Source organism: Frieseomelitta varia, unplaced genomic scaffold (assembly GCF_011392965.1).
Source record: "Frieseomelitta varia isolate USP_RPSP 00005682 unplaced genomic scaffold, Fvar_1.2 scaffold_462, whole genome shotgun sequence".
NCBI classification, from domain to species: Eukaryota; Metazoa; Arthropoda; class Insecta; order Hymenoptera; family Apidae; genus Frieseomelitta; species Frieseomelitta varia.
This window is the reverse complement of record NW_025110215.1, coordinates 348,817-363,932: the sequence shown is the minus strand read 5'-3', so window position 1 is coordinate 363,932 and position 15,116 is coordinate 348,817. Positions and strand designations below refer to the sequence as shown.

The following is a 15,116-nucleotide window of genomic DNA, read 5'->3' as shown; positions in this document are numbered from 1 at the left end:
TTGCGTTCGTGCAACTCAGTTTTTGTGCGTACAACTGAAGAAATAAAATTATAATACTGTCTCTGTTAAAAACTCTGCAACGAGTAGACTCTACCTCAGGTATTTTGTACATCTTTGTGTTCTGTGTGCTCTCGCGTACAGACAATTGAAATTTTTTTATTATATGTCGGTGTATTCCACTGTTTATCGTTTGAACATTTAACGCGATAGTTATTGGAATATTTAGGAAGAAAATTTGGTATATTTCGACCTGAATAATTTAATTCATCGATTCCTCCCCTTTCTTGTGATATATGCACCAAGTATTACTAACACTTTACTAATATTATTTACTACTTTTAATTTACTAATGTTGAAACTTTCAAAATTAATTAATACAAAATCTCGGATAAATTACTGTGGCATAATACAAATTTATTAACATGCATTCGTTGTACTAACATATTTCATTCCATCTGTTGCAGGTAAGTGTTTCATCATTGAAGATTAATGGGACTGGCATCGAGCAAATAATTCGTAAGTCAATCACGAACGGCATTGTCTTTTTATTCTGTTCGTTTAATCGTGCCGTGATCTTGGCTCTCCTTACACGAATCAGATACAAATATAACGGGCCATGAAATATTTATGAACGACCTTATAACGGGGTTAACAGTCTCGTTATTGAAAAAGTCGCTCGCGACGTTCAAGCTTTAAGTGTAACATCGAACTTCGGGTAAACGAGACGTTGCCGTTAGACGTTTTTTAATCGCAGGTAAAATCGCTGGTAATTAGTCACGGGAATCGAACGTGAATTGTGGCTGAGGTGATTTCATTGACAACGAAGAGTCGTCACGGGGTGACGAGGCGGCGAGGTGAAAGTCAAGCGAAAGCGAGCGGAGGGCGTAAACGTTACGCGAGGTCGTACAAGACTCCGTTAATCTCCCGAGACAGGGGCGTAACACGTGCGTGCGAAATAATAATATACGCCACGGAACGGCATTACGAGTCTCGCGTGTTTAACTCGCGAAGCCACCGAGCCAGTCTGTCTGATGTAACGACGAACGACGTTGTACACTTTCAGCCCGCGTGTTCTCATCGTCCGCGTTCGATCGCACGTTCCACAGTGATCAAATTGAACGATCGACGCGGACGAATTTGTCGGGTAACATTCTCGTGGATTTTAAATTTCGATGTTACCTCGGTTTTCTGTATTATATTTCTGCGTACAAATATTGTTCCTTGTTTTTTTAAAATATTAAAATATTTTTTATAAATATTGTTTTACACATGAAACGTGGACAAAGTCAAAGGACGTTTTTATGGATTTAGCTTTTTATATTGAACTCGCATATATAAACACACATTTTATACCTATACGTGAATCGTGAACAAATTTGTCAAGCGATATTTTCTTCGATATTTTTTCACGTCACTTGCATGTATGCAATTCTAACAAGCGAATAATCGATTCGGTAGCTCTTATAGCTTTCGAGTTATTTTGCAATCAGCTTTAAATTAATAACCTTAATCGGTAATTAAATGTTCGGAACGTTGTTATGCTACTAAGCGGTGTATTTAGGGTAATTATTGGTTGCTATTTCTTCGATAAGAATGGGGAACAATAATTAGTAGATCATGGATATTTGTGCAGTTTGTTAGTAATATAAATGAAAGGAAATTTAGTGTTTATTGAAATATTATTCTGCTGATATTTTATATATCTATATACATTTTTATATCTTCAAATTTTCCACATTTACGGTTTTGCTCTAAAACTATCGACGATTAAAGCATAAAATTTCTATAAGACATTTAGGAAAAAGGAAAAAATAGAAAGACTTTGATACAATGGAATACACAAGTTTTTATTTATCCATCTTACAAAATATCATTTAAATCTTTAAAAATCTATAAAATTTTAGAAGAAAGGTTATAAATTAGTCATTTTACTTTTATAGTTTTAGCGTTAATAATCATTTACAAATTTTAATCATTTACAAATTTTAAAAATCATTTATCATCAAAAGAATATTGTCAAATTTTAAATTTATTAAATCTGATATGTTACCTTTCGCAATGATTCAATGAAACTCTGTGACAATTCATGTGCACATTTTTCTTTCATTGTATCATCATTTATATGATCTTTTCATTCATAATAGTGATTTATAATAATAATAACAACTCATAACATTTCCAATTCTGAAAATTCTGAAAATAAAAGGAATATAGTAAGAAGTAAACCTTACACGATTCCTCAAGGATTAAACACGATATTTATTCCACGAAAAAATGTTCAACGTATCAGAAATACCAGACCGGAAGTCAGTTTATTTAAACACGATTCCATTCTAACAAAGAAAAAAGAAAAAAAGCGGGAAACTTTCGAGGGAGTAAAAACGAGAGAGGTCAAAATCAATTTGCTGAAATCAATAGCTAGGAGAGAAACTGTCAAAGGCTCTTTTTTTAAATATGATCCAGAGTCACGGCTTGAAACGGCGGGACTCCATTATATCCGATCGGACGGGCCGAATGGCACAGAGAGGCAGATCACATCTCGATCGCCGGTACGTGCTATCGTTTTTGCTGGTGTCGTTGGCAATCTTCGATTTCGGATAACCGTCAGACCGCGTTCGTTCGAACTTCTTTCACCGAGTCTCCCTCTTCGACGATAGATCTTTCCCCCTTCTTCTTCTTCTTCTTCTTCTTCTTTTTTTTTCTTTTCTAATCAGTTTTCAGATTGTTCGACAAGCGGGGAAACGCGACACGTGAAAGGAATGATGGAGTTTCGTGGCAAAAATCACGTTCCAGACGCGATAATTCGAACTAATCTCGCGACGCGTATGTGTGTGTGTGTATTCTCGTTCGTTGGCCGTGTCTCGGTTCCACGATCGTCCTTCGTGGACGATAAGGATCGTGAACGCGAGCGCCAGCGAGCACGAGGTCTCGACCGCGGATGCACGAGAACCACCAGGACTGCCAGGATGACGACCGTTAAGGACGAGGACGTTGAACCTCGAGCGGCGTACGGTGCTCCCTCTTTTGTACCAAGCTGCGGTTCTCATTCTTTTCTTTTCCTTTCCGATCGCTCGATCGCCTGCCTCGATGCTTCTCTCGAATGTTTCTCGGATATCTCTTGGAAAAGTTATTGTTCCTTGCGAATAATTGTAACCTTCCAAATCATTCTCAGAGCAATCGAACCTTCTTCCTATTTGTACACATACACGCTCAAAAATTTATAGCGCGTTGATTCGAATTTCTGTTTAATCGTTCATGTTTCGATCTTCTTGAAACTTTAATCAATTGCTTTTAAAAGTTTCAAAGTTACAGTTATAATATTCTTATGTCTCGAAGAATTCGCATCATTTGTCTTTACGGTATTGAAACTTTCATTAATTATATTTAAAAATCACTGTCGATAGTATATAATTTATACATAAAGCAACTTCACTACATAGAGAAGTAATTCTCGTCGAGACAAGAAGTCCGAAAAACCCGCGGGAGCATTCATCTTCACCCCCTCCGTGGCTCAACAAGTAAACAGTTGCGCGTTAATTGTAATCGTACATTGCTGTATTTCTTGTTTTTTCACAATGCATCCCCCATCCTCGATACGAATTACGACAGAACGGGAAGAAAAGAAGGGTGAAAGTTAGAGCAAGAGGGTGGAGAGAGTGGGCGAGAAGGGAGAGTCGGAGTCGAGGAAGAGTGTGAACGAAGTGAGAAGCTCTGTCCTCGAGACACGTATCGCGTTCAAATACACGCGTCCCCGAGTATTCACGTCCATGTCTCTCGTTATTGTGTCGCGCGAACCCTCAACAACTACAGTCTGATGGGGTTTCAGGCGCCCCACGATCCGTTCGACGCTTGTATATCCCACTTCCTCGTCAAGGATCATTTCTTCGGTCTTCTTTTCAACGTCCGCAGCCTTCTTCTGGCGATCGATGCGCGACAGGTTTCCGTCACGTGTTCGAACGTTAATGTCTTTCTTGTCGGCGTATGGATCTATGTACACCGCTATGTACGTCGCGTCGTGGATTTTACACTTGTTTCTTTAACGTACTATGTACGTACAGTGTCGCGGATCGAAGGACTTCTTTTCTGATTAAAGCTTTCGATCGGTCCGTGAAAGATATATATATTTTTAGTAAAATATAATATAACATTATACATATAAAATATAATATAATATAATATATTTTAGTAAAATATAATATAATATAAATATTTAAATATAAATATACTTTAAATATAACATTATACATATAAAATATAATATAATATAATATATTTTAGTAAAATATAATATAATATAAAATATAATATAAAAATATAATAGATATATATATATATATTTTTTTTTAGTAAAATATAACTGAAAAGGAGACAGGCAAAATTTCGTCTGTATTAATAATTATACCTCACCTGCATCTAAAACGATATACTCTAATAATAATATATACTCTAATAATATACTCTGATACACTCTACTTTTAATACATTATCTACTTTCGCATTATGGCGCGTGTTCTATGTACTTTAGCACCTGTAATTTTCTTCCCGTAATCTTCGAGTATACAAACCCTTTAATAACAAGAGAGATTCATTTCTGCTTCTATTAGCTTGTTAAACAATTATACCCAACGAGTCAAGAATCCGGAGTAACAATCCTACCATCCATTTTTACATAAGAATCCGCAGTCTAATGATAAGTATGCAAATACTTTCACGAGCCGTTGCTCTCCCAACGACGATAGTTCTTGCATTTTAATTCCTCCGGATCTAGGACACCGAGCGAAAGTTTTTTGATGAAAGGAAAGGCAAAATACAACAGATTTGTAACGGAATTCGGTTGGGAAGTAGGAACATCGATTGAGCTCGTCCGGGGAATTTCAGGATCGCCTCCCTCCCCCTCCCCCCCCACACGCGCGCGCGAGGAAGATTTAATCCAGTGTTCAATTTTCCCCGTCGGAGAGGCGAGGACCGACGACCGAATCAATAGCCTTATCGCGCAGGGAGGCATTGTCAGCGTGAAGAAGGCTTCGTGAGGCCGGATGTTGGAGCGTCGTCAAAATTTCAAAGTTTATCGGGCCATGAACGTCAGCCATTCGAGGAGAGCGGGGAGAGTGGAGCGCGCGAAGACACGCTTCCCGCTTTGTCATCGGCGTCTAATTAATCTTGCTTCTCTGCCGCCAGCGTGAACCGGGGCCACGCCGCGCGGGTTTCGCCTCTTCGTTCCGTTCCACGTCGAGTTTCAAGCTGCTTGTAAACTGCTTCAAGACGTCGCGTAATGCTCGCGTGACGACGAGCCGTGCCAACGGCGCGCGTTTCTTCTTGCGAAGGGTTTCCCTTCGTCTATCTGTCGCGCGGCATTCTCATTTTCACTCGATCATTCGCGAGGAAAGCGAAAGCAATGCGTCGCCAGCGTTTCCGACGAGTCGGGGAATTGAAAATCGTGATGCGAGTGTCGAGAGGGGGAAGAGACATTTTCTTATTTCGCAATTAGTTTTCTTTCGCGATCGACACAGAAGCGAATAGAATGAATAATTTTGATAATAATTAAACGTGCGTTGATCAACTACTCTAATACATCCTCTTTCGATTCATAAATGTTCAGAATAGTGCGAACTCTTTGTCTACGCACTTGACATTAAACTATTACTATACAATGTATAAGAACGAAGAAATATTTAGTTTTCGCGCCGAACATAAGCATGCAAATACTTTCCTGGCTACATAATTTTCGTTTTTCTCGTATTATTTTCCATGTACAATAAAGTTGTAGAAAATATACACTACATCAATGTTTTACAAATTAGGTGTGTAAATACTTTTCGACCCACTGTAAAGATGATGAATATCGAAATCGAACCAGATCATCATCATATATCATCATATATTTTAAGAATATAACGACACGACGTTTTATTTTTTAATGGATCGTCCTTGCATTTTAGAATCGATAACCGTGCGGTCGAAGAGGCATTACAGGGTTTCCTTCGTCATTAAGGAACCCTAGCTCGTCGCGAGTTTGATACTCGACCATCAATCCATCCAAGTAGATCGTTTTCGCTAATATCGAGTTTCCCCAGTACAGCACGAGGAGTAGATCAACCAAGCAGCCGTCTTATTGTACTTACTAGCTGTCTTTGAATCTGTCCAATGTCTTTACCGCGTTAATTGATATCACAGATAATATTAATGGAAGAAGTGTCACTTTAGAACTTCATTTTAAACTTCGTATGGAATAATCAAATTTCATTGTGTGTCGTGAAACATTGTTATTTGAAACGTTGTTCCTTTTGCAGAAAAGTACAGGACATTTGTAGACACGATTAAGAAACTACAACTCAAGTAGAGATTCGTTTTACTTACTAACTGATAGCAATTGCGCGTTTGAAGAATATAATCTAAACGAAATGGAACTTCGTTGAAAAATCGTTGTACAATGTTCCCACGTTCGAATAACTTATCCGCGATCCAGCAATCTTATATTTAATTCAAATATCTTTCTCAGTAACTTCAGCTTGAATTCTTCGGAAACTTTCTCCCTCGAATTTCTCACTGTGCTACTAACACGTAACACGTAACAGTTTCACAATTTCCAAACTCTCTGGCATCTGAACCAATCAGTGGAAAAACATCGGCAATTAAGAGGAAATAAATAAATCGGTGATTTAAGATTCGGCGCGAAGTACGTGTAACTAACTTCAGTTTCATGTTTTATTCATCGGACATGTTTAAATAACGACACGGCCGGGTTCAATTTATTCCGCGCATGTTCGTAAAACGGACTGTTATTGTTGCGCGGCGTCGAAGCCGATCGATTCGAAGGTATTCGTGGCTGTCTGACAAATTTCTCGCATATCTGACCGACACGCCGGTTAATTCGCAATCTAAACTGCACGCCGGCAATCATCTCCGCGCGAGATTCACGTGGGAGCAGAGTGTATCTAGTGAGAGTAGACGATTGAAACCGGTTTCTCCTGCTTTCAGACCGAGTAATTTCGTTAGTTCGCGCGGCATCCTCTTCCATCCACGTTCCACCGACGAGGGAGAAAGCTATTTCACCATCACAATCACTCACGTTCCGCCGCGTCGTTCTCGAATTTTGTCTAGCTTCAATGAATTTCTAAAACGTTCGGTTTTTCCATCGATTTCTATCCGCGATAGAAAATTTTCGATCGTGCCTGTCCAACAACGAAATACTATTGCTCTTGATTAAAGGAGTAGCTCGCTTTTCTCTAAAGACGATTAATATTTACCAATTTATTAAACGAAAGGTTCTAGTTTTACACTTTTAAGTCTTTGTTTCAGTCGTTTCTAGGACAAAATGAACTATTAGCTTCGAATGTTACGAATCCCCTAATTTCGAAATTTCGTTTCCGAGAAACATTGATCTTGCTGAAAAGAATCTGGAGTAAAAAATTGTTTTAAAAATAGGAAACAGTATACCTTGATTTCTCAATTGTTCAGAAATATTTACAGTTGGAGGTAATAATATTTCACTCTACTGTTTTACCGTAATGTTAAAATAGAGGGCAGACACGCAGTGCGTTTATTTTAATTATTAATCTTCGACTCGTAAACCATTGATTTGTGCAATTATAATCAACCAATACTATCTTTCCCACAAATAAACAAAACAGAGACGGTCGAGAAAAACGAAAATGTGTCAAAGAAATACAGAAAAACGAATATTTCACTAAAACAATCGCTGAGATCAGTTACCAAACACTAGGATCGTGAGAGAAGTTACTTAAAACACCTGGACCGAATCTTTGCAGCCTGACAAAGACAGGATTATCCCTGCTGGCAACGTGCGCTTTTCCAAGAAAAAAAAAAAAAAAAAGAAAGTTGCTCCCGTTTGGGGCATTTGGTCGCGGCGAACCACGAGCTGCCGTAACGAGCGTTAATTCGCACCGAACAATGAGAGGGCAATACGGGAGTAACGAGTATTTATCGGAACAAAGGGGGACACTTTTAAATGGATCCCTAATGGATCGTGGTTCCATCGTGTTCGTGGAACTTTCTGGCCATGGCTCGAGACCAACGAAAATCAGAGCTCGAGTTTCTCATTCTCGGAGGTGAACTGTTACGGAGCCATTGTGCGGCGGTCGTGCCGGCATTAAAACCGCCTAATCGAATGCAGCAACCTTGGGAAGGCTTGGAAAGAAGGTCCGCCACGGACCTCGAGGTATTCCATCGGAATGGGGTCGCGCGCGCGCGCACACATACGCCATCGTTCGTAGATATCCGGTGCACTTTGCTTGATTTTTCTCCGAGAAATACTCTGTAATTTCTGTCCACGTGTACCTCCATTCTCAGACCGAGCCGTTACAATTAATCGATAATCGAGTCTCGGTACTTGAATATCAATAAAATTTAAAATCTTGTAATAAGACACGTGATGTAACAATAAAAGATTCTTAAAAGTGTTCGAATGCTTTCGCGAGCGTATAATTAACATAAGTATTGTCAGAATTGAGCAAAAGATATCTTCGGACGATAATGTACACATACAACCGCAAAGTTTCGTTCTCCTTCTCCGAGGTTTCTTTCCGCTGGTACTTTCTACCAGAGTATCGCTCCTGAAACATTTCTTGAGGAAAGGAGAACGTTTCATTAAAATTGTATGGATCCGGGCATTTTTGTTGTTCATACAGCCGCAGTACGTAAGAGGATGGATGCATGGAAATGGCTCATAGAAATACTCGAGCACTTTCTGTGAAAGAATTTTTACATATATTAACACGTGTGTGTTCTATGAAATATTTAAAAATTTCATCATCACTGCGTAACGAGACACGGTTACACAAGTAAAACCTAAAATGTAAAAGATATAATTATATTATAGTACGATGTTATAGTAAATGTTGGAGATAATTGGTCGTATAAGGATATTTTGGCCATATCTACGAAGTATATTTCTCCAACAAATATATCTTCCGTACATTTTGAGATTTGTTCCAAACTTAGCCATTAATAAAATTCCAAAATGTTTCATACAATGTAAAAAGTTATTACAAATTATATGCGTAAAGATAGGAGTCGAATTTCAGGAGCATGTGTCGAATTAGTTTTGTACAAAAACTACGGACAGATGCTCTTAGATTTTAGTAACGTGCTTTTACAGTTGCTACAATATCTATGAGTCGAAATATTTGAAATAATATTTATCCTGTAGATGTTCAACTATTTCCGTGAGCAATAGTTTGTCAACGAAATTTCGAAATATTTTGTATAATACGTTCGTATTACGCAATACGTTCGCGAAAGGTTTCCACAAGTTCAAATACTTCGGTGAAATGTTCAAATACGCGGGATGAAGTGACACGAAGGTCGTTCGAATTTCACTTCCCCGAAAAAGAACCCGTGTTCGACCCGCTGAATTTTACTCGTAATTCGAGCTATCGCGGTCGCTATCGAATGTCCAATTTCCGCGGCGCGAAACGGTGAATATTGAGTGATGGGTGAAATACGTAGAGAAAACATAGAGTTAAAAAAAGGGGGGGAGGGAAGGAAATCATGCGGATCGGGCGACCGTGGCTGCGATTTAAGGAGAGGAAAAATTATCAGAGCGGGAAAAGAGCGAATGGCTGGTAGAAATAATAAAGAGGTTGGTTACGGTAATTGAGATGAAATTGAGCTTGGAAACGTGGTACACTGGGACGTTGAGACTTCCGGACGACAACGTTCGTTCGACGACGTTCCACCGATGGTATTCAAGACCTGGGAAATTCTCGATCTGTGTTTCCTTCTTTCGCGTCTGTCGACCATGTTGAAAATTACTTCAATCACCGAGAGAATTTCACAATAATTTTGTAAAAAGAAAGAGGGGAAAGAAAAGGAACGTGTAATTATCCTCAATGATGGGATATTTTCATCAACGTTATTGTGTCTTTGTTAAAACACAGTCGTTGTATACGTTTCACGTTACGGAGAACCGCGACACACGAACGAAATTTTTATCACCGATTGTACTTTCTATCGTTTACAGCTAGACTGTGGCTGCTCATGCATTTATGGAAGATGTATACGAGATGAAACGTTCACGATGCATACACTATCGTATCGAAAACGTAGGTACGAGATATTCATGGTAATTTGAAAGATAAAACAAATCTCTATTTAGGTTCCATCTCTTCGGTTGCGTTTATAAAAATATGAACTTGCATAAACTGGAGCAAATTTTAACTTTTCCTGAAATTTTTCATTTGTTACGTTTGCGGGTTGAAAACAAGAGGGATGTACGGAGAACATGATCAAAAGTGAACAAAATAAAAATTGAGTTACAAAAGGATCAACAAATTGAGTTAAATCTGAGGAATGAAAGATAAAGAATTGATACTAAATTGTTCTAGTTGTGCAACGAATAACCAAATCGGACTAGTCGTTCAAGCACGCTAATAACAAAGATAATGCAGATAACGGGGAAAGATTGGTTAAGTGAACTCGATTCCGTACGAAGATTATGTTCGTATAAAAACGAGAGATAAATATTCTAACAACTATGCACATTCCAAACACTGTAATGTCTTTGTTACAGCACGCGAATCGAAAGAAACACGCGTTACACGATTCATTGAATAGCTAAATAGTTGGTCTAAGTAGTTGAACTAGTCGGAGAGTTTGTTGGAAAATGTCTGTCGCGAATGGCAGAGGGAGACAAAAAGATCCTGGTGGGACATCGTAGGGATCGGATAGGATAGGAAGCGATCGAAGCGCGGCCAGCAGGATAAACATTGATTGTATCCCGCTTGTAAATAAAAGTCGATGTAATTGGATTCATACCCCTCACTCGCTCGAAAATGTCCATCAGGTCGGCCCTCGGATTCTACGATACTGCTCGTTCTAATTCCGTCGAATAAACCGTCTCCTTTGCGAGTGCTACGCTGCGAGAAGGTGCTGTGACTCTTATTAATGCTACAACGATCGATGAAGCTGCTTGCCGCGTGATTTCCAATGCAAATCGTGTGATTTTTAGCGATTGATCGCTGTTAAAAAATTGTTATAAGCTTAAACGTAGCCACGTGTTTGTTCGTTTATTTACGTCTTCTCACTTTGTTCTCGTTTATTTTTGCTCCTCTTTCTACGAAGGATTCGATGTTAAATGGTTTTCTATTAAAAATTTCAAAATCTTCAGTCAATAGGACAGTTTAGTTACAATATTGTAGACGATGATTAATAGAAATTTTCAGACAGTAAAACAACCATTCCTGCTCATATATTAAATTACATGCATGGAAATGAAGATTGAGAAAACTGTCAGTTTATTTAATCCAGCATTCAATATTTCGTAATTTAAATTCAATTTATACATTCATGAATAACTTCAATAATGAATCAATCGGTTTTTAATGTGCTAATATTACGAAACGAATACATGGAACAATAATTTCCCGAACGCCACGGTGTCCGAACATTAACAAGAATCCCCCCTGCATTTTAATCTCATTTGCACGTCATTTCATTCATTCGGACATCTTTTATCCAGCTTTTACAGAGGGCGATAAGAAACAAGAGCGAGAAAAATATCGTTGTTATGTAAACGGGATAAATGGGAGTTTCTCGTTGTTGGCAGAAGAAATTACAGCAGGACTGAGTAACTCTCTTCACTGAAGAAATTCTCTTCTTTCTCTCTCTGTCTCTTGGGTCACGGTCTCTTGGGAGAAAAGTTTAATTCGCTAATTGGCTGGCCCAGTTAGAGACGAGTCGATATTAATTGACACGTACGCGAAAGTCGTTGTTTCGCGGATGCGTCGTCGCCCCGCAGCCTCGAGCGGAATTCAGGAATAAGAAGCAGAAGGAGCGGGCTGTTGACCGTGGTATGCGCGGAACGGGCACCGGCTGTCCGTAGTTTACCGTTATATTTCCGTGAGAGAGAGAGAGAGAGACTTCGCTTCACGGAAGTTGTACGACTATGCCCGTTCCACCGATTTCTTTCCGGGCGTTTGATCTTTCTGATTCTCGAAACGTCCTCACGTGACAATCGTCGATTTTGCTGGCGAGGTCACGCCAGTTAACCAAAGCGAACTTTCTCGAATGAAATTCTAAATTATTCGTTTCCGAAGACATTTATTTTCTCTTGCAATGTAGTTAGTAGTCTTTACACCTGAAAGTCTCTGGTGAAACATTAAACGTTAAACGTGTAAACACTTCTCCAAGAAATCGAACTGAAATAGAAAATTCTGGATACTTTGCTCGCTGAAAATAGTTGTAAAATGGAAAATGGAACCTTTATATTTAGTTATTAGAAAAATGGAACTTGGGTGAAAGATTGTTGCATCAACGGAATGTTGTATTTCATATGTTACATGTACGTTCTGTGCAATTTTCCATGAATCTATTTACAAAAACTCGTAATCTACAAAATGCGCATTTGCCATTAGACAATGGGATAAAACAATCCCATTTTCAATCAAAAAATTGTCTCCCTCAATTAGTACGATTTTAACTGCCGTTCTGTCTTATTAATTTTACTCTCGCGTTTAGAGTAAATTGTCGACAAGCCGACAATTTTTTATACGTGTCGCTCTTCCAACGCGAACCGGCAACGTAAATTCTCGCGACGCACGCATAAATCTTTTAATTCAAATTCGTCAGAAACGTCGAACAATTACGTTTCATTTCAAGCTCGCGTTCCACATTTGTCATTTGCGAAGATTTATTACGCGAAAACTCGTTTCACTGGTTTTCTCCTACCCTCCCACTATGTACACGTTTTCGTGAACCACGATCGTCGCTGGCGTAAATGGTTGAACCGTTTGATACCTGTTTTTTTTTTTTATCGGATTTCTTTCAACGATTCTCACTCCCATTTTACACCGTGTCTCTTCCGCTGTTTTTTTTTTTTTCTTTTTTTGTTTTCAGTGTCTTCGCGGTTGCGACCGCCATTCATGAATATTCCAGCGACAATTACCGCGTAGGGCAACGCCGCGGTTCTCCGTCATTGTCGTTTACCGTTTGTAGCAATGTCGTTGCATCATTCGCGTCGTGAATCCCTCCATCAGCGTGTCTCGTAGGTAGAAATGGGATCGAGTACCTCACAGGCAGATTCGAACCTTTAATTATTAGACTTGAATTCTTCGCAAGTATCTCCAATGGTACTTTCGATTATACTTGAGAATCTCTCATTGCGATTTACTCTGATTACAATGAAATACTGCAAGTTTTTGTTCTTCTGTTTGTCGTTTGTTCTCTTTTACGAAAAATACGTAGTAATTTGACAATTAACGATCTTGAGAAATGAGGGCAAGCTGATGCTGTGAAAATGTAAACGATTTTTAATGCGGCATAGATTTTATGTTTTATTCCAATCTCGAGTTCACGTATAGAAAAACAGAGGCATGCTTCTCTATTGTGTCAGTATAAATGTATCTGATCTGCATGCTGATGTGATCACCGTGTGTGTGAGAATTGAAAAGAAAAGGAAACAAATCTCGTTTCAAATGAATCGCAGAAGCGATATATCACTTTTATATCCGACCTTTGGGCTTCTCCTTTGAGTTCTCCGGCGAGTGGAAGTTATTCAGATACCGCTAATATCAAATTACGCATAAGTATATTTTCAAAACCTTTTCGAACCTGGTTACTTATAGTAAGTGTGTATTTATTAAAATGTTTTCACTTCCGGGTAGGTAATCGAAACCTATGAAACGAAACTTAGAAAACGGACTTGACTCGGATTCGTAAGTATATATTGAATTGATCCCATCCGTAGTCGTAATGTAGATACACGAGGTTTCAAAAGGCTTCGCGGAAAATGTAAGACGTGACTAGCTGTCCGATGAGGGCCACAAGATTGTCCTTCGCGTGTAATGTAAATCCATGTGAAACGAAAGATCGCGATGTGAAACGTATTGCGTATTCGAAATACGCCTGTAAAGTCGTTCTGTTTAATTAAGAATGCATTGATCCGGTTTGTTTGAATGTAACTTGACTCAGCCGCGAATGAATTAAATTAATACAAATCACTCCTTTTCTTTTCTTTTTATATTAGAAATCTCGAATTAAATCTTAATTAAATCTAAATTGAAGCTCTGTTCGTTCGATTTAATTTCATTTGATCCAGCATAATCTCTACCGGATTCAGCAGACTTAAGATTAGGTTTTAGCGTTTTTTATCAAATCGGAATTGGAAATTCTGTTTATTAGATTTCGAATCTTCAATAAAGTATAATATTAATGTTTATATGTTAGACAAAGAGAATTGAATCGTGAAATTGTTTCTATTAAATAGTACAACATCGATTGAACAACTGTGATCATTCAATTCAATTTCCGTTTGAAGTCAATTTCCGTACATATCTCAAACACATCTCTCTTCTACGAAATCTTTGACTTCAGTTCTAGAATTCTCGGAGTTCTAGAAATTAACGATCTAAATCCGCGCCGAGTCAGAAATATTCGGCAAAGAGTGGCAATGACAGTAAATTGAAGCTCAGCTAAGCAATTTAACCCAGACTTTAATTCGCTCTTGATTTATCAGATTCGATTTCGGTTTCAATTCGATTTATTTCAGTTTGATAGATCGACCACGATAAGTTTGGTTGAATTCATTTTATTTCGAATTGCTCTCACTCGACTCGACTCCGTTTCGGTTTGTTTATCGCATTTTGGTCCCACTTGTTTCAGTTTGATTCCATTTAATCAAATTCTTCCCCCCCCCCCTCACTTTGATATAGTTCGTTAGGATTCGTTTCACTTCCACACCCCTCTCCCCACCGCCCTGCTCAGCGTGGTGCATCCAATTTAGTATAATGCAGTTCCATCGGATCTGTTTAATTCCATTTAATCAGCCTTCACTCGAAGACAGGTTACTTCCGAAGTGCTTTATTTGCATCGTGTTGTTTCGTTATTGTTTGCTTTTAATAACAAGTAACGATACCGTAGCTTCCAACGCTTATTCTCCAGACAATTCTGTAAAAAGGAGAAAAGAATTTCTCTTCAGATTCCGTAACAAAAATACACTTTAACTGATGAACGTTGTAACGAGACATTTTTTGCTGAACGATGAAGTACTTCTAGAGTCAGCTTATCGTTCGAGTATTTATCCGTTGATAACGTTCTATCTGCAACCAGCGACGTTTAATTGGCTTCGTCGCGTAACGCTGTTCGAAACTTTCGCCGTG

At 38.6% G+C, this 15,116-nt stretch overlaps 1 protein-coding gene across 3 annotated transcripts in view; it reads left to right on the top strand.

Annotated features, from left to right (window-relative positions):
* The first annotated feature begins 494 nt into the window (after positions 1–494).
* LOC122532646 (mucin-5AC-like) overlaps positions 495–15,116 on the top strand; it is a 202,778-nt gene continuing 188,156 nt past the window's right edge. For 2 of the 3 annotated variants that reach the window (XM_043661615.1, XM_043661618.1), the window contains exon 1: positions 8,059–8,179. The gene's annotated coding sequence lies outside the window, so the exon portion shown is untranslated. Of the gene's footprint in view, positions 517–8,058; positions 8,180–15,116 lie in introns of those variants that run through there. The other variant, XM_043661617.1, reaches the window with a different exon arrangement.